Genomic DNA, 15,599 nt, shown 5'->3' with positions numbered 1-15,599 from the left:
AGCCAGTAAGTAACATCCCTCCATGACTTCTGCATCAGTTCCTGCATCCTGACCTGCTTGAGTTCCAGTCCTGACTTCCTTGGTGATGAACAGCAATGTGGAAGTGTAAGCTGAATAAACCCTTTCCTCCCCAACTTGCTTCTTGGTCATATTTGTGCAGGAATAGAAACCCTGACTAAGACAATGATGCACTGCGAAACTCAATCCCAGGTTGGCAGTGCTGAGATTGTATAAAACAAACAAGCAAACAAACAGCTCTCAGTGGTGGGGCCCAGTAGATGTTGATTTGATCTTCGTGGCCAGTTTTAAGAGTCAATGTGGTTCTTTTGGGACCCTGATTGGTTCCAAATACAGTAGATCATCATAAGAAAGAAGAGGAAAGAAAGGCAAGCCTGTCCCCTGAACCTGTCTGCCTTGCTGCTATCTTGCCAAGAAATAAGATTTCTTCCTGGGTGAGTTCCCACACTAATGCCATTTGCCAGTGATGTGACCTTAACTAAACAGTTCCTAGAACCTGCTGTCGAGTGACCAGAACTGTGAGTTTAATAATAAATTAATAATAGTGATAATAATAATAATTGCTTTTTAAATTATGTGTGTGTTTCTGTGTACAGCGATATGCATATGCACCTAAGTATGGGTACCCAGGAGCTCTGCATCCCCCTAAAGCTGTGAGTTACAGTTGCCAATGTCAGTGCTTGGAATAGAAACTCTTTATTTTAAAAAAAAAAGATTAAACCATTTATTTTATTTTATGTATGTAAGTACACTATAGCTGTAAAGAGGGTTGTGAACCTTCATGTGCTTGCTGGGAATTGAATTTTTAGGACCTCTGCTTGCTCCAGTCAACTCCACTCGCTCAGTCCCTGCTCACTCCAGCCCAAAGATTTATTTATTATTATATATAGTACACTGTAGCTGTCTCCTGAGACACCAGAAGAGCACGTCAGATCTCATCACGGGTGGCTGTGAGCCACCATGTGGTTGCTGAGACCCGAACTCAGGACCTTTGGAAGAGTAGCCAGTGCTCCCACCCACTGAGCCATCTCGCCAGCCCCAGATCGGAAACTCTTAACTACTATGAAATCTCTACCCAAACCCCCACCAAAATGTTCTTCTCTAAAGTGTTGGCTGTCGGGTATTCTATCCTAGCAGCAAATGCCAGCCTTATACAGATACTAAGCATTGAAGCATAGCAAAAGTCGGCAGAGCAAAGACTCATAGAGCTTCCAGCACACATGGGTCTGGGGCTCAGTCTTGAATAAGAACTGAAAAGTAAACAGTAATTAACGAAAGATTTATCTGCACTCCATCAATTATTAATACCCAGCATCGAAAAACCATGACAGAGGCTTTTAGAGTTCTTAAAGACCCACTTCCCTCAACAAAGACTTGACAAACTGATTTGGTACTGTAGCCCACTACGCATAGTTTTAAACCAAAACTATTTTGTTAAAGCATATATTCAAGATATTAGTAGAGAGGTGAACCTAGGGTTTTTTTTTTTTCCATTTAAAAGTTGGAACTGGGAGAAGGAAGAGGAGGAGGAGGAGGCCTGGAGCCTATGTGGAAGAAATGTGTGCCTTTCAAAAGATCTGTAAGATATCTCTTTGCCCCTGAGACCACAGATTGAAAACAGTTTCCTCAAAATGCTTCAACTGAATCTCTGAGAAGAAAAGGGGAAAATTACAGTCACCAGATGAATGCCTGCAGACGTGAATTCGTAGACCCTCTTAGGGCGTTCGTTAGTAGATATACAGCTGTAATGATAGTGGTGGCCTTATTCGTGGTCACATTTGGGATGAATGGAAGATTAGCCCCGAGTTATTTGTTAACTCAGCATCTCACTCACAAGTTACTTTAATTACATGCCTGTGTCTATTCCATAACACCAAACATCTGGTGGAAACTGAAGAAAATGTCTTCTATCCAGATGTTTAGCTTATGGCCATGGAGGCAGAACACCTGTGTACTAAAATAGCATTTTACCAGATGTGTGATAGTATAATCTGGAGACCAGCTCCGGCTCTGAGCTCAGGCTCCCATGAGGTGTCTAGGCCACCGGGAGGGTTCCTCATAAAGACTCTTATGTTAACCAAGGTGAGGACAGAAGGACTTTTGTAACTCCTGGGCTGTGGGGTACACATAGGGCTGTCCTCTGTACAGTTTGTACAAATAAGCCTGAAACAGAAAAAGCAATTAACCTATGTGTTTTCATAACAACTGTAAGTTCAACGATTTGATGTCTCAATACACTTTAATTAGCAGAATAAGGTTTTACTATGTGAGATGCCGCAACAAAGCATGAATATATATGTATATTCATACCTTAATGTTAACATATGAATGTATGCACATACACACACATATATACATATATGTATATATATATGTATATGTGTGTGTGTATATATATATATGTATGTATATATATATATATATATATATATGCTGTGTATATATACAAGGAAGGAGACATTTATTACAGGGACTGGCTCACATGCTTAAGAAGTCTCACCACCTATCATTGACAACTGGAGACCCTGGGAATCGAACACCAGACCCACGCTGGTGATAGAAATAAGCCCAAGCCTGAAGGCCCGAGTACCTAACGAGATGCTGTATATGTGTCAGCCTCAGCCTGAAAGCCCACAGACCAGGAGCACTGTGCCCTGAGTGAGATGGAGAAGTCGAATTTACCACTTTTCCTTCATGCTTTCTCCTGATCTTCCCTCAGCAGATGGGATAATTCTTTCTGACATCACCACGGCAGATCTGTTCTATTCGGTCTACTAATTCAAGAGCTAGCCCTTGAGCAGGAGGGAAAATAAACAAAATATACTGGCATATATGTATGAAAATATCATAATGAACCCATTACTTTATTATATGCAACCTTTTCCTAAGACTCAGCAAGTATTCATCTCCCAGAAACATTGCCAGACACACCCAAAAATAACATACCTCAAGCAATCTGGGTATCTTTACCTCTGTGAAGCTGATGTGTGATCCTGACCATTGCTTGTATGAACATGCATATGAAAACATGGAGTCATTAACAAAACATACCTGTGTGTCTGTTCATTTTTATCACTAATATTTGACATCTTGTAGAATGACCTATTTTTCTAAAACTGGTGGGAAAGTTGAACCCAGACAAGTGCTTTACCACCAAAGAAAGAAGAAAATTGTGTAGATGGGACATCAGTTGAGTGTAAAGCAGGTGCCCTCTTACTGTATGGGTTCAGTTTCCCCTCCTGCTGGCAGGTCCTTGGGGGCTGAGGGTCTCCTTCCCAGCTGGGTATGTTACCCTTCTATAGGATCTATGGGAACAAGGTCTTAACTGGTGTCTCTGCTGCTACCGTTGTTTCCAAATAGTTGGCTATGCTCAGATGTACCATAGTGCTGTTGAAATATATCAAGTGTTCTGCATGCAGTCCAACCTGGGCTACCCACCTCTCTACAGCCTCCTTCCCCACTCTTTTCCTTGTCCCTTACAGTACACTATAGTGTACGGGCCAAAATCTAGCTGGGTGCCTGTTTCTGTACAGCCCTTTGAACAAAAATGACATTCACAGTTTTTTGTTGTTGTTACTGTTGTTGAATTTCTAATTTATTCTTTTATTTTTTCCAATTTTTTATTAGATATTTTCTTTTTTTTAAGAGTTATTTATTTTTTTATATGAGTACACTATTGTTGTCTTCAGACACACCAGAAGAGGGCATCAGATCCCACCACAGATGATTGTGAGCCACCATGTGGTTGCTGGGAATTGAACTCAGGACCTCTTAACCGCTGAGCCATCTCTCCAGCCCATTAGATATTTTCTTCATTTACATTTCAAATGCTATCCCGAAAGTCCCCTATACCCTCTCCCTGCCCTGCTCCCTTACCCACCCACTCCCACTTCTTGGTTCACGGTTTTTAAATGGCTAAGTTGGGGGCAAACATCAAATGAACAATACTTCACAACACATGAAGATTCTGTATCATTCACATGTCTGTATCCATAACCAACGTCGTGGTGCACCACAGCCGTGTTTCTTTGCTTATGTGTTCTCTGGGGTTGCTTTTGTGCTCAGATAACAGAGCTGAGCAGTTACAACCGAGACTGGGTGGCCCACAGAGCTTAAAACGCTCAACCAGTCGGTCCCTTGCAAAAGACATTTGCCACCCCTTGTTTTAGTCACCCTGTCCTTCCTCCTGTGCCTAAAAACTCAGCCTGTGCAGTCCCTCCTCCTGGAATGCTGTTTCAGGTTTTTCTCTTTCTAGAATGTTCTTCTCTAACCCTTCCCATGGTTTTTGTTTTCATAAGGTCCCACTGAACTCGAACAAACCTAGCAGAAAGTCACATGATCAGAATGTGTATCTTTAATAAGAGTAGTTTGGTTTGAGATTTATTATTATTATTATTATTATTATTATTATTATATTCCTCTCCAGTAATAGCCAGGGAATGAGATGCTTTTTGAGAGCGCAGTGGTTGGCTCTGAATTCCATTAACATGGTGACGCCTTCTGCAGAGGGTGTGAATGACTGTCCCCTCTCATGTTGGACACATATTTAGAAGCTGAAAGAAAGGCCTGCATATTCCAAGACCCAGATTCGGGAAGCCAAAGCACATATGACCGAAACTTCCATGTGCCAGTTCACCTGTGCCTCCAACCCGTGATCCCAGCAAGGAAGGAAACAGCGCAGGATTACTTCCTGTTGTTCCTTCTTGCGCGCGCCTGTCTCACCAGCAAGAACGAAGCTGCAACAGGATCCTTCTGCACACGTTTATTGGGAGAGCTTGATTGCAGTGGTGAAGAGACCCCAAGCCCAGAACTGGTGCTGCTTATATAGGCCTAGAAGAGGTGTGTCTCACACCCGGATTGGTTGTGCTTGGGTTATGCTTATCACCTCATTTGCATGCCTACATCTGATTGGTTAACTTCTCTCTCATCTGATTGGTTAACTTCTCTCTCATCTGATTGGCTAACTTCTCTCTCATCTGATTGGTTAATTTTGGTTAATTCTCAAAACCTCATCTTGGCAAAAAAACTTTACTGCCTATGTATGCATGGTGGCCAACGGTAGCCAGTGCCACCCTGCAACAGCACATGTGGCTTCCCACAGTTCCAGAGTCCTTTAATGTAACTGTGAGTGTGGACCCTCCAGCATTTAAGGAGATGGATCTACCGGAAGAGAGACCGGGAAGACCTTTGAACAACAGATCTTTTTGTTTGTGGTGTGGTCAGTTGGCAGGGACCTGAGATTTCCTCTCTGTGGAGTCACTGAACGATACTGGGGGACCCCACCAGTCATTGGTCACTGAACCTTTCTACTTTCTCAGCTGCAGAAATGGTAAATTCACCTAATTCTCTCAAAGATTAGGTAAAAATCAGATGAGAAAAGACCTGTAAAACTGCTTTTTGAACCAAATGTTAAAAGGAATAAATAGCATTTCCTTGGTTCTCCCATAACCATAAAACAGCAGTACAAAATTCTACATAAGGAATACCCTGCAATGTACACACACACTATTAAAGATCTTAATGAGATTCAGCTAAGTTTGCACGTTCTCCCGTGGATACTTTTTTCTTAAACTACAGACAGAAAAGAGAAGGGATGTTTCTAGGTCACAAATATATTCAGTGAGACTCAGGGTGCTGCCTGTCCTAGGCAGAGAGGAGAGATAGAAAGACAGGAAACAGCAAAGAACAGAGGTCAAAGATCAAGGCCAAGCCCGAGAGAATCCCCTGGATGACAGTTCTAACTTAGAAAGCACACATTTCCCAAAGCATTCAGGCAGTGGGGGTGGGGGGAGTCCCTTAAGGAACTGTTTTCATGCTACTGAGAGTGGCAATTACCAGGGGGAGCATTCTGACAGAGACTATTGAGGGACCCTTTGAACTGGCTCTTGGAAGAAAAACTGTCAGAGGAAAGTGACAACCAGGCTGAGCTTGGGAGTGCTTTTAGCACCTGTCAAGGCTGGTGTGAGGGCCCTGGGGTGTCACAGACTTGGGGTTAGGATGTGTGAGTCTATTCCAGTGTTCTAACACAGTAGAATATGATCTTGATCTCTGAGAGGCAGTTTTCTCCTCTATAAAATAAGCACAAACATATGAACACATATATATTACATATTTTTTTGAGACAGGATCTCCTGTAGTCTAGGCTGGCCTCAAACTCTATGCAGCTGAGGATGTCCTTGAACCCCACACCCAGGTTATATGGTGCTGGGGGCTAATCCAGCTTGCATGGCTAATGCATGCCAAACAAGCATTCTACCCATTAAGCTTTATCCCCAGAGTTAGAACAATATATCCTTCCCCGTCCCCACCCCATAGAGAGTAAAGCTAATATCTAGAAAGCACCAACCTGCGTATACTGAGTAAGGGAAGTTGGTAGGTACTGCTCTGGTTGACAGCTCAGTCCCTGTCAAGACATACACTTAATTCCCATCAAGCTGGCTTCCTTAGATCTCTATCCTCAGTGAAGATGCGTAGCTGCTCTCAGGAGCTGGGAGATTCTCTCCAGGCATCTGGAGGTGACTCAGGAGAAGAACACAACAGGAGTGGAGAGGGCCATAGGGTGCTGGCTTGGGTACCTGGGCTCTACCCAATGTGCCATTTCAGCTATAATTGGCTGAACAGTAGATGTAAGCCTGAGTCAGAGGACTGATCCAAGCCAATGCCAGGGAAAGAATTCCCAGTGAGGTATCAGAGCCTGTAGAGAACTTGACCGCTGTGGGCAACTTTGGACTAGAATGGCTGGTCTCAGCATCAGGTGTGATGCTCAGAAGTTGGAAACGGAAAGTAGGCCAATGGGCAGGAGACACCTACTTGCTGGGAGCATAGCCACGGCTGTTGTGGGATATTTGGTGCTAGGGTGTGGTGGAGATTTAGTGCAGGATTCGTTGAGCATCTGAGGCCAGTCCCCTTATCACAGCCACTTGCTCCTGCCCACACCTCCCTCTGTGTCCCTGCCCAGCTGGTCTACATTTCCGTGGCACCCACACACCCTGTTTCTCGTCTGCAGAGAACAAGAGAACAAACACACAGTATAAGTTAGGCCAGGTGGAAGGCTGGCACCTAGAAACAAGCAAGAAACTCCAGGTCTCCGGCATCTAGAAGGTTCTCTTGGAACAGATGGGTGGGTTGAGTCTACCTGGTGAGGACCAATGGTCACATCCACTTAGAAATCCCCTTTTCCCCAAGTTTGAAGCTTGCAAGTAGCGAGACCAGCATGGCTTCTACTAAGACATGGGCCCCAGTTCTACGTCATCCCCTTCAGGATCCAGTTGATGCTTAACCTATGACTCAGTTTCAGGTCTTCCCTTCTTGACTGCCTGCCAGAAAGCAGGGGCCCCTCAGTGGTGCAATACGGTGCGACGGTGAATGAAAGAAGGTCTCTTATTGATCAAAAATATATAGGATAGGAAGGAGTGTGAAAGAAAGTGATGGATGGTTTTCACACTGTGGAATGTTTGTTTGTTTTTAAGAATTAAAGAACACGCAGAGTTCAGTTCCCAAACTGAAACTACAGAAAATACTAGAATCTAAATTCTGTCCCTTAGCCCTGAATCTGTGTGTTCAATCTCCCACCCCAGCACCTCTGAATGCGACTGTATTGAGAGGTAATTAAGGTAATAAAGAGGTCATTCGGGTGAGCCCTAATCCAATATAATTTGTGTCCTTACAAGGCATAAGATTAGGACGCAGAGATAGACACAGACAGGTGCAAACACAGATAGTGCCTGTGAGAACCCACAGTTTTTAGTGGCTATTTGCAAACCTAGAAAAACAAGCTTTCTGAGCCCTCCTTTGCAAAAATCCCTAGCCTCCAAAACAGCAAGACAACCCGTTCCCGTTGTTTCAGCCACCTGGCCTAGGATACTTAGCAGGAGCTAGCTCAAACATCGCAACATCTCAAAGATCCAGGGGGTATGGCTGGGATTCTATTAACATTTATTTCAATATTATTTTATTAAAAACGTATTCTAGGGTCAGTGAGATGGATAAGTGGGTAAAGGTGCTTGCTGGGCAAACCAAGTGACCTGGGCGTAGTTCCTTGTGAGAAAAAAGAACTAACCCCACAGAGTTGTCTTTCGATCATTATAGGGCAAGCCCACATGTGTGCACGTGCACACACACACACACACACACACTCACAGTAAGTAAATCTTTTAAAAATAAATATATTCTAAAACCCTTATTCTAGACATTTAAACATTTGCTTATTTTTATTTATTTGTTACCCAGTACTGCTGATTTGTGAATGAGCTGTTTGCATTTTACTGTGGTTTGACGAGGGTTATCCTCCCAAAGCTTACTCATAGGAAAAGATGGTCGGTTATTTAAGAGGTGAGGCCTTGTGGGATCATTGGGGTGCTTCCTTTGGAAAGAATAAGCGTTGGTACATTAAAGTGAGTTGGCATCTGTGAGAAGGTAGTGCCAATTATGTGCTGGCTCGTTTTATTGGCACAGACAGCCACTGGGCCAGCATTTCTTGTAGCTCACACCACAAGTGTTTCTTCAACTTTCTTGGAATCTTGGTCTGAGATTGCTAGAAGTTCCTTGGTTAAGTGCACTGGCTCTTCACCATCCAGGCTAAAGGGCTGGGGCTGAAGAGATGGCGTGGTAATTAAAGAGAATGTTGGGCTCCTGCAGAGGACCTGAGTTCAGTTTCCAGCAGCCATATCAGGTGACTCCTCACAACTGTTTCTGACTCCAGGCAGATACAGGGGCATCTGATGCCCCTGACCCCACAGGCACCTGCACTCATGAACACACACACACACACACACACACGTTATTCAACAAAAACAAAATTTTTTTTTCAAAATGCCCAGCATTAAAATAAAGCAAAGGAAACAGAAACACGACAAAATCTTGGAGGGAGGCATGAGGAAGTCAACATGGACAGCATTGGTTCTAGTCTGGCCATGGCCTTCCATTGCATGCTGCCGTTCACCGCACAGCTAGCATCCTCTCTCATGGATCCAGCACTCCTGGCCTCAGTAAAGGTAGACAGACAGATCTGTAATCAGCCTGTATAACCGTGTAGTAGGTTTGGGTTGTGGTTGTGGTTGTTGAAGTTAGTTTTGCTTCTCTGTTCAAACTTTAACTGATAGGAAATTGGGGATCAGAAAGAATGGCCACATAGAAACCTAAAATGTGTGCTTCTGGCTTCAGGACCGGGCCGTGGATAGATGGTAGAGGGGCCTTGAGAGGTTCATCAATGAAGGGTTAAACTGGCATGGGAGAAACATTGGTGGAAACAAGAAGACAGGAGACCTTTCTAATAGACTGAAAAGTTCAGCAACATTAAATCCTGGGATGACTTGGAAAATAAGAAAAAAAACCTAAGTGGAACTGGGGAGATGCCTCAAGGAAAAGCACTATGGCACAGCATGAGGATAGAGTCTGGACGCCCATCACCCAGGTAGAGGGGAGGTGGCCCCTGTTGGGGCGGGGCAGTGTCCCCTGGATCTTGTTCTGGTTAGAGGGAGTAAGCTTGTGCCAGGGTATCACTCCTGTTGCCTGAGAACCCTGTAGAGGATCCAGATGGCAGCTAATGATACTGACAGGAATGAAAAGCAGGTGTATTGCAGAGACATCAGCACTCAGAAAGAACTGGAAGGGCATGGGCTTCCCCCTGCCCTGATACTGGGCATTGACAAGGGAGATGAGATCCAGAATCACTTGTGTGGTGTAAAACAAAAGATGCTCCAGGAAAAACTCTCTGAGGTCAAAGGAATGAAGACAAAAGTTCCTATGTGGCGGAGAAAGTGAGGGGAATCCGTTTGTTTGTTTTGTTTGGATTGTTTTTTTAATCTACCCTGACCTCTCCTGATGCCACAAAGCAGTGTAACTTGGGTTCTTGGGAAGGAACTGAATATATTTTTTTCTGTGGGTGCAAAGGCTATGAGCATTCTGATATCCCAGGAACTGACATATATTGGTAGTCCCGAGTAACTGACAAAAACTGCCTAGTGACTCATTTGGGTGACAACTAAAGTGCTTTCGTGGATTGTGCTTTGACAAACCACTTAAGCAGATAAGACTTGTTCGTTTAATATTTTCATCCCAAGGCACATGGGGTTGATTGGATATGCCTAAGCTACACTTAGCATACCCCCTCAGAAATCTCACCTCTCTTTAATGCATTTCTGTTTCTTCTATTTTGTATATGTGTATGCATGTATATACGTGTTTTCACATGTGTTTAATGGCACATGCGTGTAGATGAATGTGCATGTCTATGTATGTGTATTCATGCAGAACCTTCCTTGATCACTCTCCGTTTAGCCCATGGAGGCAGGGATCCCCCTGAACCCAGAGTTCATGTGCTCCAATAATCCATGTCACCAACTGGCCATGGGTCCCTCTGTCTCTGCCTCCCAAGAGCTGGGGTGATGGGTGGGCCATGACACCCACCCAACTTTTATGTGAGTGCCAGGGTACTCACACTTGCCTGACAACCCCTGAGCCATCTCCTGAAGATACTATGGTCTGAGTCTTCCTCCCACCCCCATGCTCCCAGAAATAAGACTGATTCAAAATATATTTAAAATACCCTGGCCATATAACTAGGCTTGTCTCTGACTAGACCGTAACTAAAATAACCCAATTCTCTTAACCTCCATTCTGCCACGTGGCTGGTTAACTGTGCTCAGGCACCGTGTGTCCATCTCCTTACATCTTTCCAGGCCCGTCACTCACCTAGCTCTATCCCAGAATTCTCTCTCCTTCTGGGTATCCCACCAGCTATTCCCTGCCTAAGCCGTAGGCCATCAGATTTATTATTGACAGGTGCTGTATCCATACAGACTAAGATAGTCTCTGTACATCTCCCAATCCCCACCCCCACCCCACCCCCTCTGCAGCTTTCGCCTTTCTTGGTTGGTTGCTTTAGTTTGCTTTGGTTTAGTTTTTGGTTTTTCAAGACAGTTTCTCTGTGTAGCCTTGGCTGTCCTGGAACTCACTCTGTACATCAGGCTGGCCTCGAACTCACAGAGATCTGTCTGCCCCCTGCCTCCCCAGTGCTAAGATTAAAGGCATGAGCTACCAGCAACATCTGCCCCGCTGTGGCACTCAAGCATGGAGATTGGATAGGTCATTGCTTCAGTTAGTTTTAAAAGGCAGCAAAAGTTGCATCCTTTTAGAGCAAGGGACTGCTGCCAGACAGTTCTCTGGCCATGTGACTTTTGGAGACTTGGCTTCCTCCTTTGAAAAATGGTGACAGTCACGTTTGTCACCTGTTTTCTTCTCAAGGCTCCCAGAACAGAGATAAGAACATTGAGCCTGGCTTGCTTAGCTACACACATACATCTGGGAAAGATGCAGATAATTTGTGACAAAAATAAGTCTTGACTTTCATTCATTTCAAAGCTTCTTTGTTCCTTTCTTGCGTCTAATTAAGTCAAGAGAAACATCAGGTGTAAGAATCTTAGCGATCTGGCTTTTGTTTTGCTGGGCAAGAAAAATGTGCCCTCAAGTGTCTGGGGGATCTTTAGTGGATTTGTTTTTACTGGGCTGGAAGGTTAAAGTTCTATCTGGGATTGTTGCAACATAGATCCTTTTAGTCATTTTGATGCTAATGTAGAAAAGTTCAGCAGGGATGAATATTCTAAATATATATTACTTTATCTAATGAGCATCTTCATTAATAGTTATAACTCATCGTGTGACAGGCATTTTCAAAAGCAAGAGTGGGCGGATGGCATGCAAACCCTGCGGTTGCTCGGAGAAGAAAATTCGGAGATCCAGATAAGTAAATATAATTAGAGATTTCACATGTGATGGTTGTGGAATCGCTGCAATTTTCCCCTCTCCTGCAGCAGAAGGTCTTTCTGCGGTGTAGTGTTTCAGAGACTCCATTCCTGGGAGCCTTTTCCCTGACTCTACAGATGTCTCCCCAGCAGCTATAAGGTGCAGGGGCTTCGTCTTAATCACAAAATGTGTTCCAGTTTCTGTAATAATCTGCAGCTGTTTGACTGTTGCATGCAAGGAGTTTGAAAGATGGTTCAGTGTCCCCCGGAGCAGCTTCAGAACAAACGCAAAACGACTTTCCACTTCCCAGTATCAGTGGAATTTTTAACATTTCTTCAATTAAGCTCCGGACCTACAGAGTCAGTGATGAATAAGAAAGAGAGCGAGGGGGTGGTGAGTTACCCAGAATTGCTTTCTAAAAGCTGCGTTCAGCTGCGTTCTGGATGACAAAGGCTCTGCCCAGTGCAGCCTGCAGCCCTCTCTCCAGGACACACCTGTAAACAGGAGGATCCTCCCACGTCGACATGGGATACCTAAGTCACAAGTGGCCTCACAATCAGGGGCAATGAGTTTGATATTTGTGACACCTCAGCTCTAAAGAGAATTTTTATTTTAAACAATACCCCGTTAGTGTGAGTTCAGGCAGTTTCCTTATGACTCTAAGACTCCAGGTCCTTCAAAGTGGTAGAACAGTTTGCCCCCATAGATGGGAGGAAGATCATAGCTTACTTGACTGGTAAGCCAGATCCACCCTGGCAAGCCTGGCTTGCCTTCAGTCCCATGACTTTTCCTACGCTGCGCGTCAGAGAGTTTGTCGTTAGCCTGGGGTTTCTGCTAGGCGGTCACTTTTTCTTCTTTTCAGATTATTTGGAATCAACCACATAAAAGTTAGGCCATGTTCCAAATATCTGTAACATAAATGTCAAACAATGATATTTAATTGTGCTCTGGGGGGATATTTGGGGACATAATGATTATGGGTTCCCCACCAAGCACAAAGGAAAATACCGCATGTGGCTGTCATTGTCTTCCAGTAAACATTCAAACACTCCTGCATTGCATCTACTTTGTAAGAGGCAGGCTAAGAACACAACGCCAAAGTCTTGTTTATGCTGTTTGGCTGTCACGGATACATTTAAATTTTCTGCTCCTGGAAGAGACTCACATACTGATGTTCAGAAGAAAAAAAAAATATTCCACAGAACCACCAAGATATTTTAGATAAAGGTGGCCTTTCAGATCAATAATATAAGGTTATACAAGAGGGTTTGGTGTGTGGGGGTGCTGGGATCTTGCTCCCCGTCCCCAAACTAAGATCCTTATTGAGGGATACTGTAATCTTCAGAGGAAATGAGTTGTGAGCCTGATACAGCCAACTGTGCCGGGTTTTCCAAGGCAGGTGTTAGACAGCATCTCTTTCTTTTGTGCTGAGCAGGTCCAGGGCACACCGGTGATATAGTCTGCGGAGTTCCTCGGAGCTGGTTACTAGGGTCCCAAGAACTAATGTCTGAACTCAAAGCTATCGCTCACTGTAGCAAATCTTCATACACTACTCTCTCTTTCAAAAGCTAAGGGCCTTCAACCAAGAAAGGAGTGAAAATTCTAGATCCTGGCAGAGAAAACAGAGAGGGGTGGGTAGAGAGGTGGGGTAGGAAGCCTTTCCTCTTTGCCTGTTAGCTGTTCTGTTGACCTCCCTGGGATTGTAGGTCCCTGACATTCAACAATCTCTCTGGACAGTTCCTACCTAATGATGTACTTGATATTCTGACTAGCTAACCCAGCTTGCAGCCGCTGACGTCTTCTTCGCCCTCATCTCTAACATCTCTGAGCTTCTTTCAGCTCATTTTTGTCCTGGGGAGCTACTACTGAACCATTGGGTGGATAAGGGCACAAGTCAGAAAAATGTAAAGCATCGAGAATGTCTTACTGTTGAAAATGCAGCAGTGGTCGGGTCGTGTATTTAACTCTTCCCACAAAAGGTAAGATTACATGTGTTCCAGTCTCTGTTGCCTGGGCAGGTCACTCCTCTGAGATCAACCTGATGACCAGACTTCAAAGATCACCCACCAGATTGCCATGGTAGTCTCCAAACAGGAAATTTCCTATTCAGGCCTTCCCATCTCCTTCCTGTACTACCCTGTTGAGAAGAGTGAGGACAGAGTCTCTTGCTAAAATTGCAAAGGCCGGACCTGCAGCTGGCTGCATTGAGTTGTTTCTGAAGCTCCTCGGAGCAGCTGTGACTCATCCCTCCTACAGTCCCTTCACTTCCCACCCCTCTCACCAAACCAGCTACCCATCTCGCTCTGACTCCTATGAGCCCACTTATTTTCAAATTTGCTCAGTAAACACAACATCCAACCCCAACCTGCTTTCATGCACAGGATGGAGAGAGAGAGAGAGAGAGAGAGAGAGAACACTCTCGAGGTTAAAAAAAGAGGGGGGCAGGCTTACGCAGGAAAGAACAACTAAAGACAGACTGAGGATTGCTTCCCTGGACTTTGGGGAGCGAGAAACAATAGCTAATATGAGACAAGAGCCAGTTTAGGACCTGTGCCATCCTGCCCAGCTGATTTAAAGGGACACACCCATCCTAGGTAGTTTACTGGAAGTTGCTCCACAATCGCCTGCACACACAGCCCTGCGATTAGGAACCTAACAACACTCTGGTGCGCTGGCTGAGCCGAGAGGGTCACAATGGACGAAACTGGCTTCCTGCCACACAACAAGGAAACTCAGACATATTTTCTCTGCTCCACCTTCCAGCCCCGTTGCCAAAGTCACAACAAGAAATGCAAACACCTCGATTTTTCAGAGAAGTTGCAGGTATTTCCTGGATGGTTCCAACTGCCAATCAAAAAGAAAGAAGAAAAACGCAGCGTGTGGGTAAGAGAGAACAGCAGCTCCTTTCAAGAAAAACTCTATGGAAGAGAGCAAAAGAAGAAACCAGAGTTCGATGAGATGTGACTGAACCAAGTAACGCTTAAAACCAGTTCCAGCGGACAGCAGTTTTAAGGGAGTGTCAAGACATGTAACCATTTCCCAGTTCTCATCTCAAACCCTACTTTGCTACGGTCCCAGAGCCCAGGGACTCCAAGCCCCGCCCCAGTACTTTGAAAATAGAAATTATTCAATAGATCTGCTCCATAGTATTATCATCGTTTATTAGTCGTTTCTGTATACGTATGATGTATACATGTGTGTACCTAAAGATGTGCAGGTGGCGACTGCCGAGACCAGATGTGTAGAACTCCGAGGAGCTGAGGCATCCTCCTCAGTCACTCGCCCGCTTATTCTCTTGAGACAACACTGCGGTGACAGGTGCACATGGCCATGCCTGTCATTTTCAGGTGGGTACCAGAGAACGGACCTCAGGTCTCTCTGCTTGTGCAAAAAGTGCTCTTACACACTAAAGCACTTCCTCAACTCTTGGTCAACGTTATTTGTTGAGTGCCTGCCCCTTTTCAGGCACTAAAACATGGAGCATTGTAACAATAGAAGGATCCCGGTGTCTCCTGCATATCCTTAGGTACATGCATGCAATGATCATCTGTATACAGAAACAACTAATAAAGGAATTGGTTTCAGAGCCCCTCTCAGATCCCAAATCCAAGGACGTCCAAGCCCTTTATAGTAATGCTATATTGTTTGCATATAACACACACACACACACAACCCTACACTTTAATCATGTCTAGATTACTTTCAGTGCAAACTATAAATAGGACTGAGGATGTAGCTCAGTAGTGGACCACTTGAAATAGTCATGACACTGTGTTATGTAGGAAATAATGACATGCTCAGAAGAAACACAGCCACCACAGGCCTAACTGCATAATACA

This window comes from Mus caroli, chromosome 8, assembly GCF_900094665.2.
Source record: "Mus caroli chromosome 8, CAROLI_EIJ_v1.1, whole genome shotgun sequence".
NCBI lineage: Eukaryota > Metazoa > Chordata > Mammalia > Rodentia > Muridae > Mus > Mus caroli.
The sequence above is the reverse complement of the archived record's forward strand: the minus strand, read 5'-3'. Positions refer to the sequence as shown.